The sequence below is a fragment of the Coptis chinensis genome, chromosome 3, assembly GCF_015680905.1.
Source record: "Coptis chinensis isolate HL-2020 chromosome 3, ASM1568090v1, whole genome shotgun sequence".
In the NCBI taxonomy this organism is placed as follows: Eukaryota; Viridiplantae; Streptophyta; class Magnoliopsida; order Ranunculales; family Ranunculaceae; genus Coptis; species Coptis chinensis.
The window spans coordinates 94,722,687-94,730,144 of record NC_141458.1 but is presented as its reverse complement, the minus strand read 5'-3'; the positions used below and the strand labels follow the sequence as shown (position 1 = coordinate 94,730,144).

At 33.4% G+C, this 7,458-nt stretch overlaps 1 pseudogene; it reads right to left on the bottom strand.

The window, feature by feature from the left end:
* Positions 1-333: 333 nt before the first annotated feature.
* Positions 334-3,150, bottom strand: LOC147511797 (serine/threonine-protein kinase Aurora-2-like; annotated as a pseudogene).
* Between the last annotated feature and the right edge of the window lie 4,308 nt (positions 3,151-7,458).

Here is a 7,458-nt window from a genome sequence, read left to right as displayed (position 1 = left end):
TTACCAAAAATAACAAACAAAGACATTCATATCGCAATGTCTCACCTTATTAACAGCTCCGAAACAGTGAAACACCAAGATCTTCAGTATTTTCAAAAGAATATTTTGAAAAACATATGCAGAAGGTGGTAAATTTGTCATCTAAAGAACTCCTCTATGTTAACGTCGTCCATAATATCAATGCAACAATTGTCAAAATCATGAAAGCAAAGAAACAAGAGACTAGTTTAATCCTCAAGTATCTGTGCAGAACAAGCCCGTAATTTCTTCAGACGATTTATCTACTTGGCAATTAGTATAGTTTCCATTTCTTCAGAACAGATTAACAAATGATATCTCAACCGAACCAAATACGGAACAGTTATAATAACAACATTTGAACTAACCAAACATGTACCCTCATATTGTAATCTTGTTGGTGTTACATGATTCTTTCAGCATAACCACATATTCTGATTACAAGAATCTTTCAGCCTAATCACATATTTTGAACAAGGCTTTCATAATGTCACAATGAATATTCATCAGTAACTGCAATTTACCCCCTGTAAATGCCAGAGAGATCTGCGTTCTGGATAACCAAGGATGCTCCAGAAGCTTGTGCAATGGGAGACGTTGAGAAGAATCTTTAACCAGCATCCGCTAAAAAAAAAGGGTATTCATGAAGTGTCAATCCTTTTATGAATACCATTCACGTAGTGCCATAATATATATAGTATAGTAATGCATATTCATACTGTGTCACTCTCCTAAAGGACTACGCGGACAAAATTTGTGGGGACATAATGGTTAAAAAGAGCAATTCATGTATATTGGCATGGGATAAAACTTGAATAATGAGCCCCACCGTGTATATTGGCTTTAAACAAAAATGTAATGAAGCAGCAAGTCTCACCTGACTAATGAGATCCTTCGCAGAAGATGAGATAATTGGCTTGGGGGGGGGGGAGGGGGCGAACTTGAGATCCACTTTTATGATCCTGTGTATTTACAACTTGAAAGCAATATCCTTAGTGATAATTAAAAAGCTTTCATGCAATCTAAAAGGATAATTTTTTTCAAGATATAGGAAAGATCCCTCCGTCCCCTGCTTGACTATATGCCTGTAACAAAACTAGAATCCTAAAAGTGTTTATAATTTCCATTTGTTCCTTTGCCTCAAATGGAGGAACTCCGTAAGTACCTTCTATTTTTGTCTGAGTACTTGCTTGTAAAGAAACTCGTAGCACAAGACGCCAATACTCCAAATGTCCACATTTGCGTCATGCTCGACACTCTCAACTGTTGAAAGTAACAATATGTTGGTAACAGATGAAAACACAATGACAAGAAAAACTCATTTCACCCTGCTCAGTACATACCCATCTCAGGAGGGAGATAATCCAATGTACCACACATGGTCCTCCTGCGGTTAAAAGTGTGAACAGAAACCACACACTAACACAATAAGATGATCACAATAAGCATATACTTACTCACTATCAGATTATCACAATTGAACAGAAAACAGATCTATGGTTATCTAACCTGTGCACCAATCAGGAGATTCTCCGACTTCATATCTCTGTGTATGGCATGCTTCCATGGCAGTATATCAGGGCTCGTGCAAGTAATGAAATGTACTGTTGACAAACATAAAATACATTAGTATAAGATATTTGCAAACAAGAACAGATATGCTTCTGTAAAAGTGGAAGTTTTGCATCAATGTACAATAAAACAAAGGCTGCTAAGTAGGGGACTTATTCCTTAACCAATAACTCAGTGGCTGCACGTTTCTCGCTGAAAAATTTGCACTTCTGGAGCTCCTTGTAAAGTTCGCCTTTTGCTGAATATTCTAATATCAAATATACCCGGGTCTGCAATCTGCAATCAATAAACATTAGAACAACACCCTGGACGGTCAATAAACAACACCCTGGACGTCAATAAACATTAGAACAACACCCTGGACGTCAATAAACATTAGAACAACACCCTGGACGGTCAATAAACATTAGAACAACACCCTGGACAACGATGAATTCATATCTAAAAAGTACTAAAATATATAAAAAAAAAACACACACACATTCCAACTTGATCATAGAAGTACCCAGAGGAGATGGCTCTGTATCTTGACCATAGTTAGTAAATTTGTGGACGGCAAAAGTTCGATACGGCAATTATTGGCCTAAGATTCGAAATTTTCAATAATAATACTTTTAAATATTCGGTTCAATAAAACGCTAACGGTAAAAATACGATATACGTGTTTTAAACGGGTATAATACGAATGCATTCCTTTAAAATTTGGCTATATATTTTACCTTTAAAATTTTGATATATAAGTATATAACGTTTTTATTTTTATTTTTACAATTTTATTCATGAAAAAAATAATACAAATGTCAAATTTTTTGTTCAACTTACTATTACTAACACATTTATTTTTGGTTCCAACTAAGGCCCGGCCCAACCAATTCGCGAATTCAACCGTATCATTCAAAAATTTGCCGAATTATTCATTTTATTCGTCAAACCTTATAATTCGCGAATTAAACCGTATCATTCAAAAATTCGCCGAATTATTCGTTTTATTCGCCAAACCTTATAATTCGACGAATTACTAGCTATTATCTTGACTTCCCTGCGAAGCTGATGCTCCACTTGAGACTGTTTCAACTGGCACTTGAAAAGTATGTGGCTGTTCTGTTGGAAACACAATTTATCAGTCTCTAGTGCACTCAAATTAAAACAACTTCCGCATGATAAATAGATACCACATTTCAAGTTTCAACAAACACCTGTTAAATTCTAAAGACTATAAAAAAAAAAAAAAAAAACAGTTCAATTCTAAACAAGGCACGCACTCTATTAACATGACCAAAAGGATAATCTACCATTTTTTTTTCTCTCTTACCAAATAAACATGCCCAAATTTTCCTCTTCCGAGCGTTTCCAATATCAAAATCATGAAATCTCCACCTACTTCCATAACTTCCAAACACCAAACAACATTAGTTGTTCCTGCTAACATTCAAGTACCTAACTAGCTAGGTAAAACAAGTAAAAAAAAAACAATCACGATTCACAATCATGATACACGGTAGTAAAAACATTAACAACCAAGATCACATTATCAGTACATATTTCAACAATGTGCACCATGTGAAATACATTGTCTGAATTAAAACAGAAAATTAAACATTTCATAGCTTCTTGTCATTATATTCCTTGTCTATCAAGCTGACTTGCATAGATGGATATAGAGGGTGTGTGTGGGGGCGGTCACACCCTTAGATTAGAAAAGTTCCACTGCCACATAACTAATAACTAATTCCCTAGAAAAATCTTCAAACTATAAGGACTCGAACCTCAAATTTTTTTTAGGAAACTTCCACTACGGCACTCCCAAAATTTTCACAACTATAGTAAGAATATAATCAACAAAAACAATAGTATGAAAAAAAAACTAATAAAAAACATTCCAATAAACCAATTTTTTTTACTTTTCATTTTGCGCTTACAAAATTATCATTTATCATTTATTTTGAGTCCAAAACCATTTAAGATGGACAAATGTGTCTTTGAATATGTTTGATGGGTTGATGACACTAAAACAAATAACCAAAGGCCCAAAGCCCAATCGGTCAGTTTGTATAATTCTAATCACCCATAACAAACTCGTATGCTCTCCCTCCTTTCTTCCACTCTCAATTCTTAAACAAACAATTAAACCTCAACCCAAAAAAACAAAAAAAAAAAAAAACAAAAAACAAAAATCACAAATTCAGAAATGACTTGCGGCGCAGCTTTGTTGCACGTTTGTCTTAATTATTTGTAAAACCCAATATCATTACCAATAAAATTTCCCCTTAAAAAAAAAAAACAAAACAAAGTAATTTTTTATTTTCAATGTTAATCTTTTATAACCCTATCTAACATTATAATATTATAATTAATGTTATAACATTATAACATTATAACATGTTATAAATTTATAATGTTATATATAACATTATATATAATAATATAACATTATATAGACTTATAACATTATAGGAAGTTAACAATTTGTTTAATTGTTGTAGACTTGTGGACTAGATAATGTAGATATATATAGACATAGTAGTATCAATTAATGACTTAAGTGTTTAAGTAGTTAACTTCATCAGTCCATATTAAATTCTTAGTAGTCAACGCACTCTAGTTTTGTGAATTAAAATAAATGCATAATTTTGTTGATATTTATTGTTTAGAACTTCTGACAAAAATAATAAAAATAAATAAATAATTATAATAATAATAATAATAAAATAATAATACAAAAATGGTGGGGTAGGGTGTGCACATAATCTCGCACCCCCTGGCTTAGAATCATGGCTCCGTCCCTGCTGACTCAGACTTCATCTTCATCTCCATCAGCTCCATCTTCCTCATCATACTCCGACGCATCCCTTGCTGCGCGGATCACACTTTCTTCTTCCCGCTGTGGCTTTGGCAGCTTCTTCCCTCTCCTTTGCTTGAGTTGGGGCTTTTCTAACTGCCACAAATAGAAATGATTAAGTTTAGGAAAATAAAGAAAAATAGAAATCAATGAGAAAATTTACCAATCAATGAATGATGATTGAGATCATTGTATCTCTCATCAAAATCTTCATCTTCAACCACCTCTTCTTCTTCAGCCACCTCTTCTTCTTCTTCATTCTCACTCTCCACTTTTTCTTCTTCTTCTTCTTCTTCACTCTCCTCCTCCTCTTTTCCACTCTCTGTATCATATATGATGACTCCTCTTTGGCCCTCTTTGCTCTCTTCTTCGTTTTCCTCTCTCCTCTCCACCTCCTCATCACTATTATCCGCCATCTCTCTTCACTCTCTACTTCAGTACTTCACCCTTTCTCTTCTACTCTCTCTTCACTCTACATAAACTAGCTTGTACGGGCTCTCAAATTGTTTTACGTGATTCCGATATTCTGTTAACTATATGTCCCAACTGGACACGTGGGTTTTGGCAGTTACGGAAAAGGCTAATTAGACTAAACCCTACAAAAGTGTATATGCATAGTTGAAGACATATACAAATGAGATATTCATGATTAGGGGAAAGAAGAAAAGTTTTGGAGTTTTACTAACTAATATATGAATAGGGAAATTAATTAGGTACATGATAGTATTATAAATTCATTTTGGAAATATTTTATGGTACAATTTGATATGCATTGCTTCAATGTTCACTTTTTAATCATAAAAAGTTATGTATCTTCTTAATGTATTATTTTGAAATCTAAAATTTCTAACAATAATTTCTTTCGTTATGTGAAATTGTGAATTCATTGCATTTGTATTAAATTGTGAATTTTGGTAGTATATGTTCTGAAAATGGTGGTTGAATACTTCTAATTCAAATTAATCCAAATATCGTAACTAGATGAGGCTAATAAAAAGACGAGCGTATTTAGAACCTTGTTATCAATTCGGGATACGACAAAAATTTGGTATGGGAATAATTCGAGAATTATTCAGTGATTCAAAAAAATAGTACAGTCAAATATTCGGTAAAAAATTCGCAATACGGCAATTAAGTGGTGTTTAATTAATACACATTTTAAACATTTGGTTGCAAAAATTCAGAAGTAAAAATTTGTGATATTGTATTAGTAAATATTAATAATAGTTGTCATTATTTACAACATAACAAACATATCTAAATAATTTAGCTACAAAAACATTGAAACCAATTGAATGGTCCACATAGGTACTATTAAATTCTATGTTAGTGGTGATGCTAGGTGATAAGCACCAAAAGTGTATTATGAAACCCCATTGAGACATATAAATTTGATTAATTATGTGTTTAATAATCATGAAATAAATATGTTTTCATACTTTTGCAGGTATTCGCAGTAAACATGGAAATATTAGTTAAACTTGCGATAAAGCACAGGGAACGACGTATATATGAATTCTTCCAAATTCGCACAGAAGCATCAAACTTCCAAAGCTTCTACCTCTTGAACCAGGACTCCGAATGTGACAAGTGAGCTGCTCAGACAATCAGGGCGATGAACTCTACGCATAGGTGGAAAGTTGTAAAATTGTCCAAAGACCGGACCGCCACTGGACTGCACATGGACCCACTATGTGGGCCTACAAGATTGGATGAGTCATCAATCATGGAGCATGTCAAGACAAAAATGACAAATTATTGGTGCAAAGTTGATACCTTGCATGTAATTAATTAGATTAGGTGTTAATAGTGAGAAAAAAGGCAAGGTGTCACTTTGTTTTAATGTGGTGGATAAAAATGAAGTAAATGTGGTTTGATGTTTCACGTAGGAGGAAATGAGATTTCTCTCAAATGGAGAAGAAAACAAAACAAGGGGGGACACTCCATTTACTCCCTTGACTTCTTTTCCTTATCTTGTATTATTTTAGTTCCTTAGTCTTAGATTTTTTATTTAGTTTTTGGTTTTGAACAAAAGCTTGTAATAGTTTTAATGGAGGAAACTTTGGTTTTCTTCTAGTGGAAAATAAATCAAAAGCAAATGAGTTTAGATAGTTAGTTTTTTTCTTCCTTTTTCTCTCTCTCTTTTTGTTACTTTCTACACATGTAATCCTTTATCCCAAGGATCATGAGCTAACTTCCCTTTTGAGGAGTTAATAAAACTCATGTGAGGGAAAATCTTTGTTGTTGGTTTGGTAAGTTGTTTAGGAAGAACAACTAGACCTACATCCTTTCCCAAAATGATAGTTGGTGTAGTGTCTAGTTAGGGATCAAAGTGATGAACTTAGAGATAAGTCATTGCTTTGGTTCCACATGCTAGCATGTATGAGCTTAGAGATGAGCCATACATGTTAGGGATCAAGTTTTCTTTTATTAGGACTTGTCTATGAGTTCTAGGAAGAATAAAATGAACTTATTAAAATCAAACAACAAAGGTTATCTTCACATGAGGAGGATTAACTCTCCACCTTTCCTTTTAGTAAAATTATATTATGTCTTAGTTGCATGATTTTGAAACTTAATGTTTTTAATTTTTGTGTAATAAAAATCTAAACCAAATATTTAGAATTAATATAATCATATTTAAATTTACTCACTAGTTCCCTAAGAGTAAAAACCAAGTTGTAGTTTGTCCTAGACTTTAGGTTGGTTCGAATCCTTACTCCAACTATATGAACACGAAGATCGTGAGTAAGGAAAACTTTGAATTCGCACTTTCGACAAAGAAGAGATTCAATCTCTAACATAGCAAAAAGGTGATATCAAAAATGGCGTCACTGCCATTCTAAAGCCTAAGGACTTGTGCTACAGATTGGAAGTTGCATCAAAGGGGAACCCCCACTCTCTTCCTTTCTTCCTTTTGGTTTCTTTCTTACGTTTTTGGTTTATTTTCGTATTTTGTCTCGCAAAAGACCTGATCACTAACGGATTTTTTGTAATACTTCCAGGAACAAAAAGTTAGGACCGGGAAA